Below are 12623 nucleotides of genomic sequence, written 5' to 3'. Positions count from 1 at the left end.
TGGCTTTGCCTTTGACACAGTTGACTCGGAAGGATCAAGCGTTTGTTTGGGATGTGAAGTGTGAAGAAAGTTTTCAAGAGCTTAAGAAGAGGTTGACTATCGCGCCTGTGTTGATTTTACCGGATGCTAAAGAATCTTTCGTTGTGTATTGTGATGCTTCGAAGATGGGACTAGGAGGTGTGCTTATGCAAAAAGGTCAAGTGGTAGCGTATGCGTCGAGACAACTGAAAGTTCACCAGAGGAACTATTCGACACACGATCTTGAATTAGCCGCAGTTGTGTTTTCATTGACGGTGTGGAGGCATTACTTGTATGGATCTAAGTTTGAAGTATTTAGTGATCACAAGAGTTTGAAGTATCTATTCGATCAAAAGGAGTTGAATATGAGACAAAGAAGATGGCTCGAATTTTTGAAGGACTATGTCTTTGATTTGAGTTATCACCCCGGAAAAGCTAATGTGGTGGCCGATGCGTTGAGTAGGAAATCGTTGCACATGTCATCACTTATGGTGAAAGAGTTGGAGTTGATTGAAGAGTTCCGAGACTTGAGTCTAGTGTGTGAAGTGACTCCTAAGAGTGTGAAATTGGGAATGTTGAAGTTAACAAATCCTTTTCTAGAGAATATCAAAGAATGTCAAAAGACGGATAAGAAGTTAATGGAGAAGTTGGCACTAGTAGTTGAGGAAGGAAAAGAAGCTAGTTTCAAAATTGACGAGAATAGAGTTATGAGATTTCATGGAAGGGTGTGTGTACCCGATGTGCCGGAAATGAAGAAAATGATTATGGAAGAAGGTCATAGGAGTGGAATGAGTATTCACCCGGGGGTAACCAAGATGTATCAAGATTTAAAGAAGTTGTTTTGGTGGCCAGGAATGAAGAGGCAAATTTCTGAGTTTGTTTACGCTTGTCTAGTTTGTCAGAAGTCGAAGATTGAGCATCAGAAACCGTCTAGTTAATTTGTTGCAACCATTATTTATACCAGAATGGAAATGGGATAGTATTGCAATGGATTTTGTGGGAGGTTTACCCAAGACTACGAAAGGTTATGAAGTGATTTGGGTAGTGGTAGATCGTTTGACGAAGTGTGCGCATTTTATTGCTATTAAGAAAGGTGCCTTAGTGCCTAAGTTGGCCGATATTTATGTGGAGCAAATCGTGAAGTTGCATGGTATTCCGTCGAGTATTGTTTCGGATCGAGATCCGAGGTTTACTTCGAGATTTTGGGAAAGTTTACAAGAGGCTTTAGGGACTAAGTTGGGGTTGAGTTCGGCTTATCATCCTCAGACAGATGGTCAGTCGGAAAGGACAATACAATCTTTGGAAGATTTGTTGAGAGCTTGTGTTTTGGGGCAAGGAGTAAGTTGGGATTCGTGTTTGTCGTTGATCGAGTTCACGTACAACAATAGTTTTCATTCGAGTATTGGAATGGCACCTTTTGAGGCTTTGTATGGGAGGATGTGTAGAACGCCTCTTTGTTGGTTTGAATCCGGAGAGAGTGTGATTCTTGGTCCGGAGATTGTGCAAGAGACTACGGAAAAGATTAGAATGATTCGAGAGAAGATGAAAGCATCTCAGAGTCGTCAAAAGAGTTATCATGACAAGAGGAGGAAGGACATTGAATTTCAAGAGGGTGATCATGTTTTCTTAAGAATTACATCGACTACCGGAATTGAGCGTGCTTTGAAATCAAGGAAATTGACGTCGAAGTTTATTGGTCCTTATCAGATTCTGAAAAGAGTGGGGAAGGTGGCGTATAGGATTGCTTTGCCGCCATCATTGGCAAATTTGCACGATGTGTTTCACGTGTCACAATTGAGGAAGTATGTAAGAGACCCGTCACATGTGATTGAATCAGATGATGTTCAAGTGAGGGATGACTTAACGGTCGAGACTGTGCCTTTGAGGATTGAAGGAAGAGAAGTGAAGAGGTTGAGGAACAAAGATATCGCCTCGGTGAAGGTGGTATGGGGAGGACCCGCTGGTGAGAATGCGACTTGGGAATTGGAGAGCAAGATGATGAGTTCGTATCCAGAGTTATTTCCAGGTAATTTTCGAGGGCGAAAATTCTTTAAGGAGGGTAGAGTTGTAACGACCCAATTTTCAAATTATTAGTTTTTGTGTGTTAAAATATTTTATTAACGTGGCATTTTAATTAAGTTAATAACTTGAGTTATTTATCGAGTACTTTAGTTATTAAGCGAGTAGTGAGAGTTAACGTGTTATTGGGCCAAGCCAATTGGACTTGAGGCCCAATGGGCCTTGTGTGTGTGTGAGGGGCGCCCATTAGGGGCCAAGCTTAGAGAGAGAATTCATTTTTCTCATTGTTCTTGTGGAGTTCTTGAGAGAAGGGAGAGCACAAGAAGCTAGGGCAAAGGGAAAAGTGAAGGGATTCAAGATCTTTCGTCGAGTTTTCTTCGAATCCAGGTATGAGAGTAGGTTCCATAATCGTGGGTGACTCGAGGAAGGGGAGAATGTCGATTTCTCCTCACCCGAACTTCCTCCACCCCATTTTCGTTTTAGCTTGGAATGGATTTTCTTGATGGAAATCGTTCCTAAGGTTCTTATTATGCTTAACATGTTTTTAACATGATGAATGAACAAATATAATGGTTAAAAACGAGTTTTATGAAAGATTAAACTCAAGAACTTTGTGTTCTTGAGAGTTTTGATGAAAAAGTGTTCCATCCTTACTTTTTCGATGTTTATGATGTAGATCTGAGAAATGAACTGTCCTTTTGTGTTTATCCATGTTTGTTATACTTGAATACAAACTCTTTTGGGATTTATAACATGAAAAATGGGATTTTTGGGTGATTTGGTGTAGAAAACGCAGGTTTTGAACTGTCCTGACAGAAGGCACTCGCTAGGCCTTCGCTCAGCGAACGTGTGGCGAACAGCTCGCCACGAGCAGGTGATCCACTCGCTGATGCTCGCTACTGCTCGCTAAGAGTCAGTATTTCTCTGGTAGTGTTCGCTGATGCTCGCTACCTTTCGCTTAGCGAATAGTACTGGAACTGCAACTTTTTGTTGATGTTTGTAAGTGTAATTAGGCACTTGTAACATGGTTTAATGGTATTCTTACATGATTGATGATGCTTGTTGATGCTTATAATGCTCATTGCTAATCGTTAAATGATTGTTAATCGTGTATGAAGTATAAATGAAGAATATTAAGGTTTTGTTAAATCTTAATGATGAAGTATGTTGGATAGTGTTCCACATAGTAAATGAAGAGCTTTATGCTAAATAATTGTGAGTGAATTCATGTAAAACATATACATGCATTCATGAATTAAATAGGATATTGGATATTCCAATAAAGAAGTATATCGGATTATATTTATCCGATAAAGAATGATATTAGAGGTGAGATACTCTAATAAAGAAGATGGTACCACATGCATTAGAAATGTCTAGGGTGACATTCATGAAGTTGAAGCATTAGAGTCGCATTAGGCTATGTGTGCATTTTATGATAAATGATATGTGACACATGTTTGGCTAATTGTGATAATTAATAATTGATTGTTTGAGTATTCGATTATGCGTTTAAGAACTTCTAATTGGATGATAGATGTGGATATATATATATATATATATATATATATATATATATATATATATATATATATATATATATATATATATATATATATAATTGTGATGTATGCTTATGTTATGAAGGAGTGTTAAGTACCGTTTTACTTACACTTATATTTTGATTATTTGATCTAACTCTCATGCTTTGTGTTATGTGCTGGACCGTTGGGGGTTCAGATTCTCAGGTTGAGGATCCCGATCAGAGTTAGAGGGCTTGCTCGTGCTTGTGATTAGTGCGCTTTTTGGTGAGGAGTTTAGCTTAGACTACTCCTTAGATATATTTTGTATATATTTTTGATGGGTTGTATAGAATTGCTCTGATTAGGTATTTACCGTGTCGGGTTATTCGATTGAATTGTATTAAGCCTGTGATGGCATATTTGACCTTGCTAATCCTTACTCTTTTGTTGTAAACATAATATCCTTGTTGTTGATATGGCCTAGAGCCTAGGGATATTATGTGAACAATTTGGTTATTGTATAACATGCACTATGATAAATATTTGCTTTTAATTTCCGCTGTGCTAGCATGACGTGTTTATGCCGTGATTTTGTATTATTAACATGTGACGCCTAAATTACTTAAGTGTTTTATTTATTTATATTCAATAAATTCGTTTAAGGGGTTTGGGTGTTACAATAAACATATTTAAATATACTTATGAACTAATAAATCAATGTCTTTTTGATAATTAACATGACATTTTAGAAAATTTGACAATATATATCATCATATTTCAATTCTAGTTTATAATAATACATTTGCATCAAGAAAAGTTTATAATAATACATTTATATATGTTAAAAAATGATTTAGATTAATAAACTTTTTTTAAACAAATGTAGATTAATAAACTTAAACTACCGAAAAAGATAATAAATTTATAATTTAATCAACGTACAAATTTAAATTTTTAATATATAAATAATAATAGTAGTAAAAATATTATTCATATTAACTTAAATAGGTCGATCTAGTAGGCCAAAAGACTTTTTTAATGGCCTGCAACCTAACCTATTTAACTAAATAGACTTATAAAAAAAGCTTTGGCCTACTATATTTAAAGAAATAGACCGGTCTGGCCTTCGCCTATGTAGGCTAGGCCATAGGCCCCTGTTGGCCGACCTACCCTATTCCCACCTCTATTTGTGATAAATAGAAAAGTGCACATTGAAACCAACGATGAATTGGTCCAAGTGATAAGGGTTTTGGTTCCCTTAAGCATGTGATCAGGGGTTCGATTCCCGACTTATGTGTATGGAGAAAATTCGGTTGGGAGGGGGGAACTCACCTTGTGTGCCCCACATGTTCTCCGACGGAGATTAGTCATCGCTAACGGCGGTGGAAAATGGTAACGAAAAAAAAAAAAAAAACACATTAAATGTATATATAATATACCCTATGATAAATAGAATAGCAACCAAAAATACTGAAAGATTCAAAATATTCAACAAACTAGTACGTACCACTGACTTGAAAGTGGACTTGTATAAGCATGGTAGTGTCCGGCATGAACTCCGCTGTAGTGAACAAATACACAACAAATAGACTTGTAGTGGGTGCTTCCCGATATAATTCAATATATTAACATACTGATTCCAAAATCAAAACCTAAAATAGCTAATGCAGCTCTTGATCATGACAGTTAAAAATCAGAAATACCAGAATAACCAAACATGAACCAGCCATAAAAAAATAATAAAACCAAGTAGAATCCCACAAAACAGCATCTAAATTTAATATGGAAAAGCAAAATGCAAAATTTAGTTTGATTTTCCAAGAGCATGTAGGACATCAAATTAATTTTTGCATTTTGTAAAACATCATCTGCTTTCAATTTCCATAATCAAGTTCATTGGAAAAACACAAATTTGTAAATTTTTTGCAGCATGATGGTAACATGTTTAACATCAATTAAAAGCCATATGACAGCAACAAGACTGATACTACATCAGAAGAATAAGAATCATCAATTAAAAGCGGGAAGAGAACTAAAACTCAAGGTAAGGCTACACACTGCAAGAGTATCTGCCGCACCTCGAAATCTGATTTGATACTGCATATAGAGCTATTGATCAATAGCAAAAAAATATTTGAGATTAACATATCAGAAAAGGATACTTCTTCCAAAATGATGACAATATATTCTATTGCAAGAAATTTTACATTGAACAAACGAACTCTTGCCCAACGACTGGACTGATCAAAGCAAATCGACTGATTAATTTTCACTTTGAAGTTTACCATTTCGCTATACAAAGAATCATTATTCTCTTTGTTTTCACCATATTATGTTCTGCTCTCTATGCACTTTACCATGATGTACTGCTTAACATGTTAAGCAGTTAGATAGAACAAAAATAATCAGTCACTAAACACAATTTGAGTTAAAGAAATCATAAAGCACCATTCATACTATAAGTTACCTTTTCTACGGTAGATTATTCTAAACAAATGGCTGCCTAGCCTCAAGCTTCAATTAGTGCCGCCAGCAAGGCCATCAATACAAAAAGCTCACAAGATAGAAAATTATTTCACCCTAACAGAAAATAGTAGTAGAGAGTTATTGATAGTAGAGAGTTTCACTAATTACTCCCAGAGCAAAACTAATCTATTGCCGTAACAGAAAATAATTTCATCCTAGCCTTCAAACTATTAGGCCACGCTTTGCAAGACTATCAGACACCTCAAAACTTGATTGATACCATTGGTTAATACTGAGTATCTCTGGAAAAAAAACTCAAATCTATTTCACCAAATCTGTTCCAAAGTCGTGAAAGTCAAGGCCAAGACGAAGGACAACTAAGCACTAGATTATCAGCTAAACAAGTTAGCCAATCAATTATGAAAAACAAACCCTCTAGTCACATAGTAATCACAGACCAAGCATAATTTCCTATGTGGAACAATGGCAGAAGACAAGGAGTAGAAAATATCCTGCAACACAGTATATACCAAGCTAGCCTATGACAATTTACGCGTTTTTACAAAGCTAGCCTATGACAGTTTATGTGTTATGAAAAAAGAATGTTGCTATGTGTCTCAAACTTTTGGCCTTTGTAGTTTATCATTTTACCTTACTGAGAATTAATTATATATCTTTTGGCCTTTGTAGTTTATCATTTTACCATGATGTACTGCTTAAGCAGTTAGATAGAACAAAAAATGCAACAATGTTATGCAAGCAACATTACAATTACATATGAATGCATCAGTGAACCCAAAGAATTAAAGGGTTCTCTGCATCCCCTTTTTCAATCAATGACTCAAACATACCATCCATCCCAATAATGCATTATGAACAAAGATTTCACATTATTTAGTTCTAGGGTCATCAATGGCTCAAAGATACCATCTCAATGCAAAGCATACCTAGGGAGCCATTTCTATTGCACCAAATATGATTCAAAATTCACATTTATCAATATCAAGTATTCATCCCTGGAAAACAAACTCACGAGTTCTTACAAAGCATGAAACAAAAGAAAATAACACCATTAAGTTAACCAACAAGCAGATTTAAGGAGAGCGATCGTCTCGACTGCTGAGCCAATTTGATAAACAAGCAGAATGCATTAAGTTAGCCAACATACAGATGGTTCTGTTATAGTCACGTTAGAAAATGATGCTTCTTCAAAAATGTTATACTTCAAGAAGCAAACAAGTCATCCAAGCAACACCATGTACTGCCATTCCATAAAATCATATTAATAAACCAAGAGGACACATAGTGATTTAACTATTTGAGCTAATCTAGTGCAACAAATTTAATTTCAGCAACCCCAAGATTTCTGCAAGTTATTTCCTAATTGATTTAATGACAACTTTACTACGTGCTCATCAGTCCAAATCTTTGAAAACCAAAGCATTTTCCATTCCTGGCTTTGATCGTGTGATAAATACGGACTAACTGGAAAATTAAACTCATAATCATTCACCTCATCGATACTATGAAACTAAAGACCTACTCATCATTTACCTAATCAATACTATGAAACTAAAGACTACCCAAAGCGAACTCGTGAATCGCCACAACACCAAGGATCATCAACGACTCAATCATACCATGTAGGATCATCAATGCTACATTTAACCATTCCAGCTTTTAACTAATTAATCTCAAAATGGAGCGGCACTACAAGTCCAGTGTCATCGTTGAGACAACTAGTCTGTGTACTCTGTATCTTGTGTTTATGCCAAAAGAAGCATGAATGTGCAGCTGCACTTCAGTAGCCCCAAAGTTTCACAGTTGCTCTTCCGTAGCCCCACAATCTTATCTTACATCATTATGCAGTTGCCTCAACAAATATTTTGAGGTCTCGTGATTCCTCTTACTACTTTTGTTATGCCTTGTGGTTTAATACGTTTCATCAATATGGTGACTATTTTTTTAATTACATGATTTATCATAATAATCCTTCACCCTGTAGTTTCACTGTACTTTCTTTAGCCTCATCAATTACTAATATATAAATTTGAGTTAAAGAAAAGGGGCATAGAATTACTTTTGCCTTAGTAGTAGTAAATTGAATTCATTTACTGCTCAATTTCCACCCACAAGGAAAAGGAAATGCAAAATCATATGATATTGTAAAATCAAAATAGAACAGAACTAAGGGACACCAAATAAGCCAACACCACTACGCAAGAAACACAACAAGAATATGCATTACTACAATAATGCATTATGAATAAAGAACTTACACTACAGTGGCGTCTAGGTCCAAGGTCATCAATGGCTCAGACATATAATCCTAGAATTTACATAATGAATATAAATAAGATTTAAAGGTCATCAAGACTGCATTTAACCATCCCAAAATTTGCATAGCCAATGCAATTTGACATAACGGTCCAGAAAGGTGGAATAATTTGCAATTTCATTTTGCATCATCGAAGAACAAATATAGCACCATAGATATCATGGATAGAAATTCATAATAAAATTGCATTTAACTCACCCAACCAACTTTTACAATATAAATAAATATTTCGTATTTTAGATTCCTTTAGAATCATCAAAACATCTCATCCCTTAAATATAACATAGAACAAAGTATCAATCTTGGATCAGATTTGGGGTTATTAAGCTCAAAACTAACACCCCTTTTTCAAATTTTAATAGGGTTTATAAACCCTGTTTTTTTTTTTGTTAAACTAAGGGAAATTTTTTTATGAACCCTATTAAAATTTGATTTGACAAGAATATAGGTTCTTGAGTAGAAAATGTGAAATCGAACAATCAGGCATCAAATATAAGTCATACAAACATAGATAAAAGATTGATGCTACATCAGAATGATGAGCTAACGAAATAAAAGATGCAAGAGAACTAAAACTCAGGGTTAGGCCATGCTTCGCAAGCAAGACTATCAGACACCTCCTAACCTGATTGATAATGCATGTAGAACCATTGATCAATACTAAGTACCCTGGAAAACAAACTTATTTCTATTTTGCCAAATCTGATCCAAAGCCACCGTGAAGTTCCAGGGTTATCAATGGCTCAAAGACTCAAACAATACCACCTAGGTTCATCAAGACAACAACTAACCATTCCAGTTATGTGTTATAAAAAATAATTTTAATGTGTGTCTCAAACCCATACATTGACAATAAAACAACCATATTTACTTTGTTACAAATGCAGCTACCTTATTTGAGACTAACAATATATCATCTCATAATTTATATAGCCAATAGCAATTGGACTTAAAAAACGCAACATTATATCACCTCAGAATTTATATATTCAGTAGCAAATCAATTTAAGGGTCATCCGAAGGCAACATATATCCATCTTAGTATTTATATAGCCAATAGCAATTGGATTTAAGGGTTATCGAAACAACATTTAATCATCTCTGAATTTATATATCCAATAACAATTAGATTTACGGGTTATCGAAGGCAACATATATCCATCTCGGTGTTTATATAGCCAATAACAAGTGGACTTAAGGGTCAACGAAGGCATCATATATCCATCTCAATATTTATATAGCCAATAACAATTGGACTTAAGGGTCATCAAGACAACAGTTAAGCATCTTTGAAGTTACATATCCAAAAACAACTTAATTTACAGGTAATCGAAGGTAACATATATCCATCTCAGTGTCTATATAGCCAATAACAATTGGACTTAAAGGTCATCCAGGCAACAGTTAACCATCCCTGAATTTATATATCCAATAACAATTTGATTTTAAGGGTCATCGAAGGCATCATATATCCATCTCAGTATTTATATAGTCAATAACAATTGAACTTAAGGGTCATTGAGGCAACAGTTAAAGGGTCATTGAGGGCAACATATAACCATCTCTGAATTTATATATCCGATAACAATTTGATTTAAGGGTCGTCGAAGGAAACATATAACATCTCAGGATTTGATTTAAGGGTTATCCAAGGCAGCATATATCCATCGTCATCTAGGCAACAGTTAAGCATCTTTGAATTTATATATCCAATAACAATTTGATTTAAGGTTCACCGAAGGCAACATATAACCACCTCAGAATTTGATTTAAGGGTCATCAAAGGCATCACATATCCACCTCGGTATTTATATAGCCAATAACAATTGGACTTAAGGGTCGTTGAACCATCTCTGAATTTATATATCCAACAACAATTTGATTTAAGGGTCATCGAAGGCAACATATAACATATCAGGATCTGATTTAAGGGTCATCAAAGGCAACATTATATCCATCTCGGTATTTATATATAGCAATAACAATTGGATTAAAGGGTCATCAAAGACAACATATATCCATCTCGGTATCTTAAGATTTTACTATTCAAATCGGGATTCCGCCTGATTCCAAAAGAATAGGATTATACGTGTACTCATAATCGCTGAGGGCAAACATAATCATAAAATCGTAAGATTTTAGGATTAAAATTGGGATTTTAACTACCACGGCGGCAACAGTTAAGCATCTTTGAATTTATATATCCAATAACAATTTGACTTAAGGATCATCGAAGGCAACATATAAGAATCTCAGAATTTATATAGTCAATACCAGTTTGACTTAATGGTCACGAGACAACATATATCCATCTTAGAATTTATATAACTAATAATAATTAGACTTGAGGGTCATTGAGACAACATTTTACCATCCGGTAATTTATTTAGCCAAAAGCAATTGAACTTAAGTATCCTTGAGGCAACATATAACAATCTCTAAATTTAAATCGCAATAGCAATTTGACTTAAGAGTCATCGAGTTAGTTACAGGAGACTATTATACAGCTAACAGAGTTAGTTACAGGGGTGTAGGTTTAGCACCACTTGGTGTAGGATAGCATTGGATATAAATATCCAAGTACCCTGTAACTTTCATTTTCAAGAAATTTCTACTTTTATACTATGAATTTAACTACTTAATTATATTGATTAATACTCTACAGAAACCATGTCTTTTGCAGAAACTAAGAAAGATAGGGTTAAATTTTGAACAAGTTATTATTTAAAAGGGACATATTTGCTGACCTTAATGTTTCCAGCTTCTTTAATTGCTTTAATAATCTTGACCTGGTCCTCAATTAGTAGTCTACCAGCAGCACATATCACAATATCAACTTATTTAATTGCCTTAACAATAGATTCATGATCATTTATAATACCCTGCAGAGTTAGAGTGATAAAGATACAAATTAGAATATAAACAAATGCAAAAAAAAGAATATTTAAAGTTATAAAAATGATTATTATACAGTGATATGTTAAAAGAATATTGAACATTCACTATAGGTTTCATACTACCATTTAAAGAATCAAACAAGATTCGTCTTGCATCAAGGCATTTCAATATCATGAACACGCCAATTGAAATGTGAACATGCATGCAAATATATGCTTTACATCAAAGCCTATCAACTGCACCATACAAAATAAGTAGTAAATTCAGTTGTAAAATAAAGCATGGATCAACATAATGAAACAAAACAGAGGAAGTAAATATGCATCATGAACACACCAACTATGTTGCACCAAGACTCTTATACATTCCAAAGAATTCTTCTCTACAAATGGTACTAAAAGCATGTGAGATATCCCTTTCATAAATGACATTTCTCTGCATTGAAACATAGAACAACTTTCTCAACTCTTTGTAAAAATAAACTCCAACAGAAAAGATGTTACAGATTTAACTATACTTAATGTATTAGTTGGATGACTACATCAAAATAATTGGTGACATTCCCCACAATGTACACACTCATCCCCAAAACATGAGAATTTGATCCCTCACCAAATCTTTATCACTCTGCAATATCTTTTGTTGGGTATCTACATTAACCAATAGATAAGCAAACAATCAGCAGAAGAAGGTATTAGTATTCATTATTTCATTACTAATAGCTACGGAATGCATAAGGTAATGGAAATTGTGTCACACAGATACTATCCTGCCATAATTTGGCCTCAACGCCTTCCACAGAAGCAGCATTTTTTTAGTAGTGAAATACAATAACAGAATTTCACAAGAGATGCATTCTCTCTCTTTCTCTTCCTTTCTTTTCAATATAGAAAGAAAAAATAGTCAATAATGTGCCAACAAAGAAAAATAACTATGTCGACCTAAATCGTGCACACAAAAGTGAAACAAAAATGTAGGGTTCACATCATTCTCTAATTCTCATCTAAATCACCAAGGAAGCTTAAAAATGATAAACAATTGCATGTTATTCACTTCCACTGTGTTTACATTAGTGTCATCAAATTAGACATAAACAAAAATGGTTAAAAAATTGAAGTAAACATTTTGCAAAATATTCTTTACAATTGAAATGTGTTCTATAACTAAAGATAAATCAGAACTTAAAACATTTTCTCATAATTCTGAATACAGCCGACACAAAGTATAACAACCCTACAACTTAAATGTATGAAAACCAACATAACATCATGCAACATTAAACCTTTCTGGTCAAATATGGACTGCGGTTATGCATAAAACTAAGACCATTAAGCAACATAACATTGTAACATGTGTCTAAA

At 34.4% G+C, this 12623-nt stretch overlaps 1 long non-coding RNA gene across 1 annotated transcript; it reads right to left on the bottom strand.

Moving 5' to 3' along the window:
* Positions 1 to 10860: 10860 nt before the first annotated feature.
* LOC123924655 lies at positions 10861 to 11714 on the bottom strand. The gene is made up of 3 exons (XR_006814800.1): positions 11599 to 11714; positions 11385 to 11498; positions 10861 to 11246 (listed from the first exon to the last, which is right to left on the bottom strand). It is a non-coding gene; the product is annotated as an uncharacterized LOC123924655 (long non-coding RNA).
* Positions 11715 to 12623: the final 909 nt, after the last annotated feature.

The sequence above is a fragment of the Trifolium pratense genome, linkage group LG4 (assembly GCF_020283565.1).
Source record: "Trifolium pratense cultivar HEN17-A07 linkage group LG4, ARS_RC_1.1, whole genome shotgun sequence".
Classification (NCBI taxonomy): Eukaryota; Viridiplantae; Streptophyta; class Magnoliopsida; order Fabales; family Fabaceae; genus Trifolium; species Trifolium pratense.
Note: the sequence above shows the minus strand (reverse complement) of the source record. Positions and strands in the feature narration are given on the sequence as shown.